Genomic DNA, 13,207 nt, shown 5'->3' on the forward strand with positions numbered 1-13,207 from the left:
GAACAGGGCCGTCAGAACCAGGCGGCCATGGCCGCCCCACTTTTTGCCAAAAAAAAAAAAAAAATCAAAAAAAAAAAAAAAAAAAAAAAAAAAAATTTTTTTTTTTTTTTTTAAAGAAAAAGATAAAGGTGTGGGTGGGTGGGGAGCACTGCACGGTACCAGCCTCTCATCCTTGCCACCCGAGAAGAAAATATTATGCAACAAAATATCAATGAGAAATAGTCATCAGATCATAGACTATTATAGTTTAGGGACACCTCACTAGACTCCATGTCTAGTCGATTTCTTCATTTTCAGGCTGGCCCGTGCCGCTCCTATCAATAATTATAATTGTTTTATTTTTTGTCCTAACCTTTCATTTAAAGAAAACCGTACAGGCTTAACCCTGAACTATACAAATCCTTGGCCCTCACCCAGAACCCCCCCAGGTAAATAATCATTGGAAGACAAATTAATTTCCCCTAATATAAAAACTTTGGCTAACCTATTTTTAGTGTTATTATGCATGGATATGCAATTTGTGTTTTAATTAATTTCTTCAGCCTCATTTCATTGAACTTACCCGATTGATATTGCTAATAAAATAAAGGAGAAACCTTCCAAAGAATTTTGGAAATACAAAAAAAATCTTTCATGCATGAATTTTCTTCTTGAATGCAAGAATAATTTTCTTGCATGTTTGCATTTTGTACTTGCATGCAAAAGCTTTATCTTGTGTGTTTGAAAACTAAACACAATACATTTTGTGTATGATGACCTACTTTCAAATTTCTTACATGCAAGAAAAAAGCTCTTGCAGGCAAGAAAAATATTTAAACATGAACGATTTTCACCACATCATTCCAACATTCTATATCGGTATTATTATTTATTATGCTAACAATAATCACAATATCAGACAGTAATTTTTTATTGTTTAGCGCATTTGAATTATATGTGTGTAGTTCTTGCGTTAAGGTTAAAAACATCTAAATGAGATAGGCCAATTTTTGACCATATGGCAGTTAAAAAAAAAACGATACAAGTTTTGATACCCCTAAAACTAGTTTTTAGCACTTTATGTACGTACATTTACATTCATACAAATGATGTGAGTAGTTTCAATTCACATACCGGGTTTTACGCACATTGTGTACCTCAAAATGCGAGAGCTTCAGGGGCTTCGCCCCTGAACCCTAAAGGGGCTCTGCCCCTTGACCCCCGCTGGGGGCCTCAGCCGGCCCCCAGACCCCCGCCATATGGCCGCCCCACTATTTCATACCTTGCTACGGCCCTGTTGCAGAATATGTTTATTTCTTAACTATCGACCTATGTTTAGCCAGTCTATTCTCAACATGAAAACAAAGGGAACCTGTACAAAGTAATAGGAGTCTCATTTGATGTAATGAGGTGATGCATCATGTTGCATTCTGGGAAGGGTAAAATATCTTCTCTGGGTGGTATAGAAACCCCACATTCATGATTACAGACTAATCACACACCTGCCTCCAGGTGTTTGAAAAACCACTGCTGGGTCAATTAAGGTCACGACATTAGAGTCACATTCACAAAGCATGCGCCATTGTTTGATCATGAATTTGATTGTCTTTTAGCGAAAGATGTTTTAATGGAATTGTAGTGTATCCGCACGTAATCAGCTCAAGGCAAAGTTCATGAAGCTGGGGCAATTAAGTCATTTAAAGTACACGACCTATTGTTAAGACAACATAGTTTAACCCAAGAGCACATTTTGTGTTTGCTTTTCGATCAGCCTGCATCATCACCATCACTGCTGTCGTCCTCATCATCAAGATCAACAACATCCTCATTGTCATCATTACCATAGTGATAATCATTATGATTGCTATGATGACCATAATCCTCCTCAATATCCTCCTCTTACTCTTAGCAACCCCTCCTCCTCATCATATTTGCCATCCTCTTCATAACTATGATGTTGTCACTATCATCATCATCATTGTCATCATCATCACAACCACCATCACCATTTTCATTGTTTTGTTGTCCTCATCATCATTACCCATGTGGGCATATCACTACAACTGTCACTTTACTTGCTTAAGGTTATTAATTATTTTAAACTGTTGTGATTTGGTAGTTCACAGCATCTTACGAATGGTAGTGAGCTTTGGCAAAAAGTGCATTGCTCAATTCATAGCGAGCGTGTAGAAGAATTAAAATATCACAGATATGCTTTTATAGGTGCTGCGGTTCTTGAGTTACGTTGTAAAGAGGGCTGAAACAACAACACTTTTGTAAAACGTACATAACTCATTAACAACAATAAATTAAACAAGTTTGCAAAGTATACAATTTGTAGAACTAACTTTTGCAAAACATCAAGGTGTTGATTTTCAATAATATATTGATCTAGATAATAAAAATCGATTGTTAGGTTGCTTCGACCAACAATACCTCGTCTACCCTTAAACCACCATCAATGCTTAAACTTAAAACCCTTTTTCTACAATAACTGACCAAAAAAGACTGACCAATGCTCTAGATCTGAGCAGGTGTTCCTATTGATCAGATCTATAAGAAAAGAAAATTAATTTAGTATCATATTCACACCCCAATTAATTTCTATTTGTAGGTCAATTGAATTATTCAAATATTTATATCTATAGCCACCCGTCTGATGGTCTTCTTGCTATACCATTACCAAATTGTTGCTGTGTTATTAAATTGGTCACTGCATGCATATTTGATCATAGACCATTTCTATGATTTGATGCCAAACAAATGGACAAATGCAGTGACCACTTCCAATCCTCACAATGTCAAAAGTTAACCTTTCTATCTATAGTCACAATTTTTCCTCTCACAATGAAATTCAAACCCATTTCAAACAGCATGAAATTTGTTAACAAATTATTCAATTCAAATCAAACTACTGGACAATCAATTTTTACATTGTACAGCCAGGAGGGCAGGTTTAAAAAGAAAAAAGTAAATATGTACATGTAAGAAAGCGAACCAAATCTGGCATCAAAAGAACCACTTGATATGGAGGGGACTTTCAACCCCATCTCCTATTCCATGAATATTGGAATATTGACCAGTCGGCTACTCCGAAGGCTAGAACAAGATTTTGATGAAATCATAGGCATTTTGCTGAAATCGGACCCCTGGTGTTGTAGTGGCGGTATGGTTAAGTACCAAGGCACAACTATCACTTAACCAATGCCTAGATCGCTATGCCATTTCTTCATAAGTGGCACCATGATTTCAATTACATGCTCATACATCAATACACAGTTCTTTAACCCTGATATAATGTAACATCCATATGAATGACCTTTGGCATTTTGGGTACAAAAACCTCATACTCCAAAACTTGAGGTCAAAATTTGATCTATGCTTGTTAAATGGAGAATATTGAACTGTGGCATTAGGTATCAGACCATTTTAGATCATTGTGTATTCCATTTTGCCACAAGTGGATTTTCCTACTTGGTTATTGGTGGTAGACACCAAGCGTTTCAAATCTCCAAAGGTCAGTAAGTTAACTGAATTAATTTAGACCTACTCCCGATTTCAGACAAATACAGCGCTTTTAACAAAATTATTCTGTTTGGCCAAATGAAACATGGCTGTATCCTTATCCTTTTGTAAGAACAATCTGGCAATAGAAGTTAAATTTTAATATATTACCAATTTTGGGAAAATAAAGGGCCAAAAGAATGCATGCGATTTTGGTGTATTTTTTGTATGTTCGTATTTTTTTTACTGTGACAATCAAGCCCAAGCTCTTTTACAACCAATTATCAAAATTAACATAAGAATTTAAAAAATTACGAGTAAACCCTTAGCCTATACTCAAGATTTTGCATGCTTAGACTTGTGCGAAGTCTACGTTTCGTTCAGAAAAACAGGTTTAACATTTTTTCAACAAATTAGCACTGTATTTTTCTGATATTTTTTCTAATAACGAGAATTCATTGAAAATTGGCTACAGTCGCATTCCTTAGCAATTGTAATAATAAGAATAGGATTAACATACCTATACAGGCGATACACTAATTTCTAAAGTAGCTATTTCCCAATTTGGATTAATAGTTTTCTTAACACCAACAAAATAATTGCTTTATAGAAAGTCTGCACAAACAATGGCGCTTGACAGAAGCATTTCAAGCATGTGTATCTTATATGAACGAAGGTTACAAAAAAAGGAAAGAAAAAGATAAAGAAAGATGAAAAGCCTTACACATGTACATGTATGCATAAATACTTTCTGGTGGAGGGAAGTTTTGATTTTGATATTACATATTTCAGATAATCTGCATTTCTCAGTGATTACAAATTCTGACTTTTTGATAAACTACTAGTATTTGAGCTGTTATCATCAACATAAGTATCAATATGCCAGCCAGCCATTAGCGCTAATCTGGCTTGATTATGTGGGGGGACAATCGGCCTGAATTGTCAAAAAGTGGCTGAAAAGAACAAAAAATGGGTCATTTTGCTGAAATGTGGGAGGAGGACACCCCGGATTGACGCCCATGATACCAACCATCTGTAGCACTCTTCATAATTATAAATTTTGCGTTGTCCAAACAAAATTGGTATAGTCAAATCCCTTTTCTGCAACTTAACACAAATTAAATAAGCCTTACAAACAATAGCAACACTTTACCTATTTTAGCACTCCCATTGTTCAAAACCTGATGCTATCTACTCCAATTGCAAAATGTAGTCCAAGATCAGGGATATGCCAAGATGAACATAAAATACTCAAAAAAGTGCTGAGCAATGAACCATCAAAAAGGCTCACAAAAGTTTACATATCCTGGAGCATCCAACAAGTTGTAGAATCCAAAAGGTGCGACCAAATGATGAAACAATTCCAACCTGAGCACACAGACAAGTTTAATCCAAAATAAGCATGCAAAGTGGGCATACAGAATCGGCGAGGAATTTTCAGCAACCCTCCTCAGGCGCTATGCTGGCTGCATACTTGTAGAGAGAGTGTGCGAATGAGAGAGAGAGCAAAGTAGCGAGGGAATGAGTCATTAAGCGTAAAGTGTGTGGGGTGAACGGCAAATTACAGCCAAGAAGTGCCAGCATGGGAGTATGTTTTTGTTTTGTTTCAGTTTTGCTTCAACCTTGGGTTACAGTACTTTTTGTCAAATAATATTATAATGTTTAATATGTTAGACTGGCTGACTGGCTGAGAGCTTTCAAAACATTCAGAGTGCTTTCTCAAACATTTGCATCAACATTAGAAGTAGTTACATAGGCCTAAGCTGTCGCATGGTAATTGAATACCGCATGCATGACTAGCCAATCAGTGTATGCTTCATGCTATAACTGCCTCCTTGAGACATTAAATTGTATTACAGATTTTTATATTGGTGTAGCAGGTTTCGTTTTTATGTAAAGATATTTTTTCAAATCAATTTACTAGTTAAATTTTCCTCACACAGATTAATACTGTGAGCATACATGTAAGGAACATTTAGCATCTTTAGTCCCCTGCATTTGTAATCCTGTCACCGTCAACCAGGCCATTTCTGCTAGGCTGCAAATACAGGGTAACAATTCACTACCTACATATTTTGTGGGGAAGGTGAAAGTCCAGAAAAACTTCTTTGTAACCTTCAAACTGTTATAAGGTCAGATTTTGATCACTCACACTGTATTGTAGTTTGTCACATTTTATGTGATGTCTGGTGTCACCAACTAAATTGTCACCCTTACTGTTAGTCTGTTTTTACCAGGCACATCACCAAGTATAGTATTAACCACATGGTTGATGGTTAATGGTGAGGTTAACAAGCATCACCCACATCCCCCTTCACTAGATCTGTTTCTACTGGGGCCTTTACCGCACACAATGTGTTCCTTGCATCACCCACATCACCCTTCACCAGGTCTGTTTCTACTAGTGGCCGTTACCACATATTCTTCCCATCACCCCACATTACCCATTCTCAGCAGAAACACACTGATTGAAGACAGCTGTAAAGAAGATCATGTGCAATCCAACATCCATTATTCTGGACAAAATCACAAGTGGTATGAGCTGCTAGATCATAGAACTTCATACATCACAATATTTTGCCACTTTCTCATTGCTTAGGTAAGCAATAAAGGCCTTCTGTATGAGTACATTAGTATGGTTTTAACCTAATTAAGCACATTATTGGATACATTCAAACTCATTATTGAATACATTGTCTTCTTCAATGTTAAAGTGATGTTAAATCTATGGAATTAAAAATGTTGCAACATATGTGACGTGTCATGTCAAAAGGAGACACTTTTGGGCAGGATCGTAAATGGAGATATAGCCAAAAATCTGCCCGGGGGTGATTTTTTTACAATTTAGGATTGTTGCGAATTTGTAATGTTATTAATGTTAAAAATATTGTCTGATAATTTCAGACCGGAATATAACTGGCATCTTGTATTTTTTGAGACATTTTTCAAGGTAATTTCTACTCTCATCATTGTCAATAATATTTTTAAAGACCGATATCTCAATTTCCAATTTGATAATACCATAACTTACGAACTCAATATCTTCGCTTAGGAATGTCCGATTTCATTTGGGAAAACGGCGTTGTGGAGCAAAATATCCCTATATTTAAGATATGTAAAAACTTCAGAATTGATAACCTGCCCAAAAGTGTCTCCTTTTGACATGACACGTCACATATTTTCTTCCAACCACAATCCATCTCCATAACCAATTAAACCCAATACGGTAAATGACTCTGTGAATTTACCAATAGTCCTATCTTTCACACCACTCATGCTAATAGCTTAATGCGATGCGACCATCATTACACTCTGATATCTGAATCAAACATTCATATAGTAAGAATATTAATGAAGCTTGATTAATTAATTTTGAGCTATGATCTAACGAGGATGCTGGACGGCGCCAAACCTTTAATCTCTACCCCTGAGGAACTCCATCTGCATCTCATAGTGCATCCTTATCTGTTACATCTTGATGAGAGGACCAGGGCTGCCTGGTAGAAATCATAAATTGGCGGTATTTCAGAGTTTGATGCATAATTAAGGTTCATATCAAATTGACTGTACTGATTTTTATGGCACTTTAAAGATCAGAAACCAATGTGAATTAAACAGAATGTTAGATATATTTCACGATTGTAGGGATTTGATTTTAAACTGTGCTCTGTAAAAACTGTTGATCCTATTGATGCTATTTAAACTGGAAACATGATTAGAAAGTTGAAATTATGGAAACATTGCAATTTTGAAATGTTTCAAAAATTTAACTCGCATTATTTTGGATAGCTACCACAGAAAAACTGTGAAAGAATATGAAATGAAAATATCATTATCTTATAACATCCGCTGAAGACGCTGGTTGACCCGGTGAAAGCGCTCCGGTGAGTGTACCAAATTTGAGTAGTGTAGAAGTATTATTTTGCTTTCTATCATTATCTTCCTATAAGAAAAAATAAAGCTACCAAACTAACATTTATTTTTAGATATTTTAAATTGTCATTAAATCATTGCGCTTATCAAATGCATTTATTTGAGAATTTCATACCTGGGGGTAATAAAACCAAATTAAATTTCTAAATATAAACCAATTTCGCTCACCCCATCAAAACAAATTTGCAAATCAAATTGCACTCTAAATGCAAATTATACCACACCAGTCAGCCCACTTTAACAAGTGGTTAGTATGTATGGGCATATCTCTACAAATCAGGGTTGCTACACATCTTTAGCCCAAATCACGGGTCAAATTGTTGACAAAATCACAAAATTTTTCTCTTAATTATTTGTTTGTATGGCATTAGGGAACAACTGACAGTTACATCGTAGGAGCCCAAGTTGAAAAATCACCAACTTTTTTCTGAACCATAGTTTGTATGGACAGGAAACGGTCAATTTGAGTTAAAGGAAACTCTTCAAAAGTCGCCCAATTGGGCTGCAAAATTGCAAGTCTGGTAACCCTGCCACAAATGTGTCATCATGGAAATCATCATTATATTTCTTGGCACAAACATTATAACAAACATTGCAGATTTGTAATCAAAATTAATCATAAAATGGCAAATGATTAACCAACAGCTTCAATGAGCCATAAGCAATAATTGTACAATTAATTCTGGAGGAGACACCTTTAGCAAGGCATAATGAAGACTGGAACCATGGATGGAGCAACGCTCATCCCCATCAAGTACCTATTTATTTAGCTGTCTCAGACTCAAGTATAGACCGATTCACTTCTAACCTAACAACCTGAAGACATTACCGTACAGACAAGATGGCCTCTTTTTGCTAAATGATTATTCATGTAATTAAAAGGGGGTTGGCATAAGCTTGGGTATTAGTAATAATCCCTAGGGATAGCTTTGGGTGTCATCAATGTTTTAGTAGTTAAGAACATTATTCATCTCACTTTGGAATCAACTATCACCATCTATTTAAGCTTTTAAAGTGACTGGGAAATTCTAGCAACATGTCCTCACAAGAATTTCAATTTCTGAACTACCGGTACTAAATTTAGGTGTGCCCGATGCCATAATTATATCAGCGTCAGCATTCTACCCCTTTAATAGCATCTACAATGTATACAAAGTAACTTCAAGAAAACTCAATGTGTGCTTTATTTACACTGCTGCCTACATGTATCTTTGAAATGCATGCTTTTTTTTTAAATAAAAAATAAATAAAAAATATATATCTTGTTTACCATAGAGAGTAGATGGTTTACCATGCTGTATAGAGAAACAAAAATGAACTGTAGACTCTTTACAATTTTAAGTGCATTAACACTATTCTTCAAGCTCAAAGTAGTTTAATTGACAATTTATGCCATTTGTTTGAACCACTGCAACATTGTGCTATCTTCAGTAGATAACATTATTTACTATATGCTTGACAAAATACAATGGATGTAACAAAATTCAGCTCAAAAGTTTGCTAACACTTTCAGTAATCGCCATTTGTGTGGCTGGACTAATTTTGCTATCTTCAGTAGATAAATTAATTCTATTTATTTAGTAGATGACTTTGTGACACAGTCTGATCCATGGAGGCCAACATAGGAGGCATTTTTGAAAATTGAGTTGTAACTTTTACATGTACCTTACAAACATGAGGCTTATATACTGAAACATACTTGGTTATTAAGTTATGACTTATTGTTTTTTCACTCCATATTTTTGCCTTTATCTCAATTTCAAATTTGCAGCCTTTGGCCTCCACGGACCAGATCTTGTCACATTTTACAATAATCTTGATGAATTCTGTAACTAGCTAATGTTTTTTATACTTATTGAATGCATACTTTCAGTGATATAGATAAAATTTACTGATCAATAATTTGCATCCTGGTTTATATCAGAGAATGTACATGCTCTATGTTCTTAAGCGATTCAGAGCTTCTGCTAGTGATCTGACCTCGGTCTACCAAATGTACGTGCGTCCGGTATTAGAATATGCCAGTCCTCTGTGGCACAGTAGTATCACTAAACACCAAGCTGACCAGATGGAACTTATCCAAAAGCGCGCCTGCCGTATAATACTCGGTAACCAGTACAGCTCGTATTCAGAGGCTCTGAAGACACTTGAGCTCTGTTCTCTTGTTGAAAGGCGGGGACATCTCCTTAGAGGTTTTGGTGAAAGCATTTTGAAATCAGAGCGTCACAACAGGATGCTCCCTGCTCCAAAAAGTAAAAGACACGGTAAAAACCTCAGGAATGCTCAACAACTTGACCCGCCTAGATGCAAGAGAAAAAAAAAAAAAAAATCAACAATTCCTGCAGTTGTGAATCTTTTAAATTCTTGATTTGTTGTTTGTCAAAATGTGTTTTTTATTTATTTATTTTTTTTTAAATTTATATTTCTGTGTTTTTTGATGTATGCATTGTTAACCAGATGTCTCAGTTTTCTGACTGTATTTCTGGATTTTTATACCGTAATAAATAAAAAACATATATATAATATCCCCCTTTTTTATGTATCGGTATTTTGACTATTTTCTAATTTGCATGATAAATCACTGGCAATCAATACTGCAAATATCAAAATTATGTATATCTAAGACTATTTTTCACCCATTTCATTCTCTTTTAATGCATCAAAGAGCAATATGTTGCATTCTAGTGCACTTTGACCAAATATGTCACTTTCAATAAAATCATTCTCTGACCACTTCACCTCAACCTTATAATTGTCAACAGTGCTAAAAAGTGGGAGCATCCTTTTACGTGTAGCTTGTCACTTTTTATTAACCATGACTCTACATCAATACATTAACAATATTCAAGTATTGATGCCCCGCAGATTAAAAGGTTTTCCATAAATGAAACACCCGAAGCTTCAAAACCTTAAAAACTGACATCATATTAAAGTGTTTGTTTACCTGCAAGGATGCAAAGCATAGGCAATTTTTTAATGCTACAATCATGACATTTTGCCGAGTAGGTACAAGCCTATTTGTATAAACCATACTTTGTGCTTTTGCGAACAACTAGATAAATTTGGAAAATTGTTCAGTGGGGCGGCGTTTTGCCTCGGAAATAATAATTACGTACAAATTGAACCGATGCAACAAACCAAGGTCTTTCTTTACGACGTATAATTGAAAATACGGCTGCGAGTTGCTGCCTTGCTTTTAAGTTTGATTCAATTCCTAAAAAGCCATGGCCTGAAAAATTGCAAACAGAGCTTTAAGGCAGGATCAATCAGTACAGGGTTAAAAATCAAAATCTCTGTTGCTGCGAGAAGAAATACATAATGCTATGCATGCTAGCCATATGCTTCAACATAAAAAGTCTATAAAGTTTGAGATATCACAAGCTATCATAAGAACCACTGAACCAATACTAGGCTTATTTGTACTCATTTTAATGCATTTTTCATGCCGATTCCAAATATGGTCATGAAAATTTTTGAAAATTTTAACTTGTCATCTGCAAATGACACCCATGTGGAGAGAGTTAAAATTACATGCAATGTAGGAACTTTGCTTCATTTTTTTTGATCAGGGCTGAAAAATTCCCTTGGAGGGTAAGCCAAATTTCACTTGAAAATAGCAACATTTTCTACAATTTCTTACATCGGGAAGGAATATTTCGCTCCAAATTCAAAGTGTTCCCTCTAATTCCGGACATTTCCCTGGATACATCTTTCCCAGACCTGGTTAGCATTATTAGGATAACATATATTCGTAACTATAAAATAGACAGAATGCAATGAGCAAAGAAATTTTTTTTTTATATCCATCGAGTCTGAATCTAAATTATATTATAATTATGCCATATTTTAGTCTTGGGTTTAAGGGCTGGGGTATGAGCGTTTGGACAGTATTTATTGTGGGACATTAGAGCACATCAGACATATCAATTGCATTCTGAATACGAAGAATGTCATTCTGATATCAAATAATTTTGATTTTTTGAAATTAGCAATTTAATACACATTTTATGGCAAATCATTAAAAATTGATATTTTTGATATTTAACAGTACTTGAAGTAAACTTTATAAATCTGATGATTTATACTTAAAGTGTATGTAGGTGGGATGAAAAGCCGATGATCAATTGAAAATTTTGACCTTTCGTATTGAAGATATGGATTTTTTTTCCCAAACACCCAAAAAAAATTTGGTCTTTTTGGGACAAAAATCCATATCTTCAATATGAAAGGTCAAAATTTTTAATTGACCGTCGGCTTTTCCTCCCTGCTACATACACTTTAAGAATATGTCATTAGATTTATAGAATTTACTTGAGGAGTGTTATATATCAAAAATTTGAAAAATATCAAATTTTTAAAATTTGTCATAAAATTTGTATTATATTGTGATTTTCAAAAATGAAAATTATTTGATATCAGAAAGACATGCTTCAGATTCAGAATGCAATTCGATAGGTCTGAGGTGCTCTCATGTCCCACAAAAATACTGTCGAAACGCACATAAACGCTCATTTTAGAGCCCTTAATTACTTTTAAAAACTGTTGTCTCACACACTTGTTCTTATGTACTGTGGGTAATGTTAACCTATTAAAATAGACAGAATGTAAAGAAGGAACCGAAAAAAATCATCTTTTAATCATTGAGTCTCCAGCACTTATTCTTATACTAGGTAAGGTTAAATCACCAGGAGCACTGTACTATCAATATTGGATTTCCAAGCCATTTAGCAATGGCAATCAATACAATTGTTGCTTCAGTAAAGTTGATGGTTACAAATTGATGTATAATGTATGACCGTTTTATGAATGAGATCTCACATGAACTACTTCAAATACAGGTCTATGCTATACCATCATTCCAATACATATGAGTTAATTACTATGCAAATAGGTTTATGTAAAGAGTAAAGCTTAATGAAAATAATCTCAAGTGAAATTAATAAATACCGCTTTGCTCATTTGATGTGAAGCGTATGATTGGGTCTGTTCGTAATTAAATCTACTGCAACGCTGTTAAAGTAAACTCACATTACTGGTTCATAATACTCCACATATTCATAGTTAAGAGAATGTACATGTATGAAAACATACCACATTTTTTCCCAGGTAGAACCTTAAATACATTTTGCAGTATCATGAATAATTATCTCCTTCAAATTTACATAATTAGATAATATTCTGTCTACCAATTCTTCTATGGCTCTCTGTTTGCATAGTCCTTGATAAAGTTAATCAGTAAAATTTTGTTATCTAGTTCCTTGTTGGTGTTTGAAAAATATAATGTATAGAATCATTAGCGCCAATCTGGCTTGAAATGTGGGGGAGGGAGGGGCAATCAGCCTGAATTGTCAAAAAGTGGCTGAAAAGAACAAAAAATGAACCATTTTGCCGAAAGGTATAGAGGGGACACGTCGCTCCAGCCCCCCCCCCCGGATTTACGCCCATGTATAGAAATACCCAAGCTACCTTACCCAAGTATCATCAACCCCATCATCATTTTGAACATTCACATATTACGTATAATACAATTATGAAATATTCAATGATTTCTTTTCAAAATTGACAAAAGGTAAATTGGACAAAGAAATGAGCAAGGTTTTTTTGGGGGGGGGGCTTGGTACTGTATGCCCTTCACCAGAACACATTTAGCTAAACCTGGTGGATAAAATCAGGGGGGTGTTATCCTCTCCAGAATACGTCATCATAATATCATCCATGGGGGGGGGGGGGTATTATCAGCTGCTCTCAACCTGTATCCACCAGTAAAACAGGAGCATGCAGGGACCTACTT

General features: G+C 35.1%; 1 protein-coding gene across 3 annotated transcripts in view; it reads right to left on the reverse strand.

Annotated features, from left to right (window-relative positions):
* Positions 1-13,207, reverse strand: part of LOC140136782 (breast cancer anti-estrogen resistance protein 3 homolog) — a 97,559-nt gene that overhangs the window by 16,730 nt on the left and 67,622 nt on the right. The window lies entirely within an intron of this gene.

This window comes from Amphiura filiformis, chromosome 17, assembly GCF_039555335.1.
Source record: "Amphiura filiformis chromosome 17, Afil_fr2py, whole genome shotgun sequence".
Taxonomy (NCBI): Eukaryota; Metazoa; Echinodermata; class Ophiuroidea; order Amphilepidida; family Amphiuridae; genus Amphiura; species Amphiura filiformis.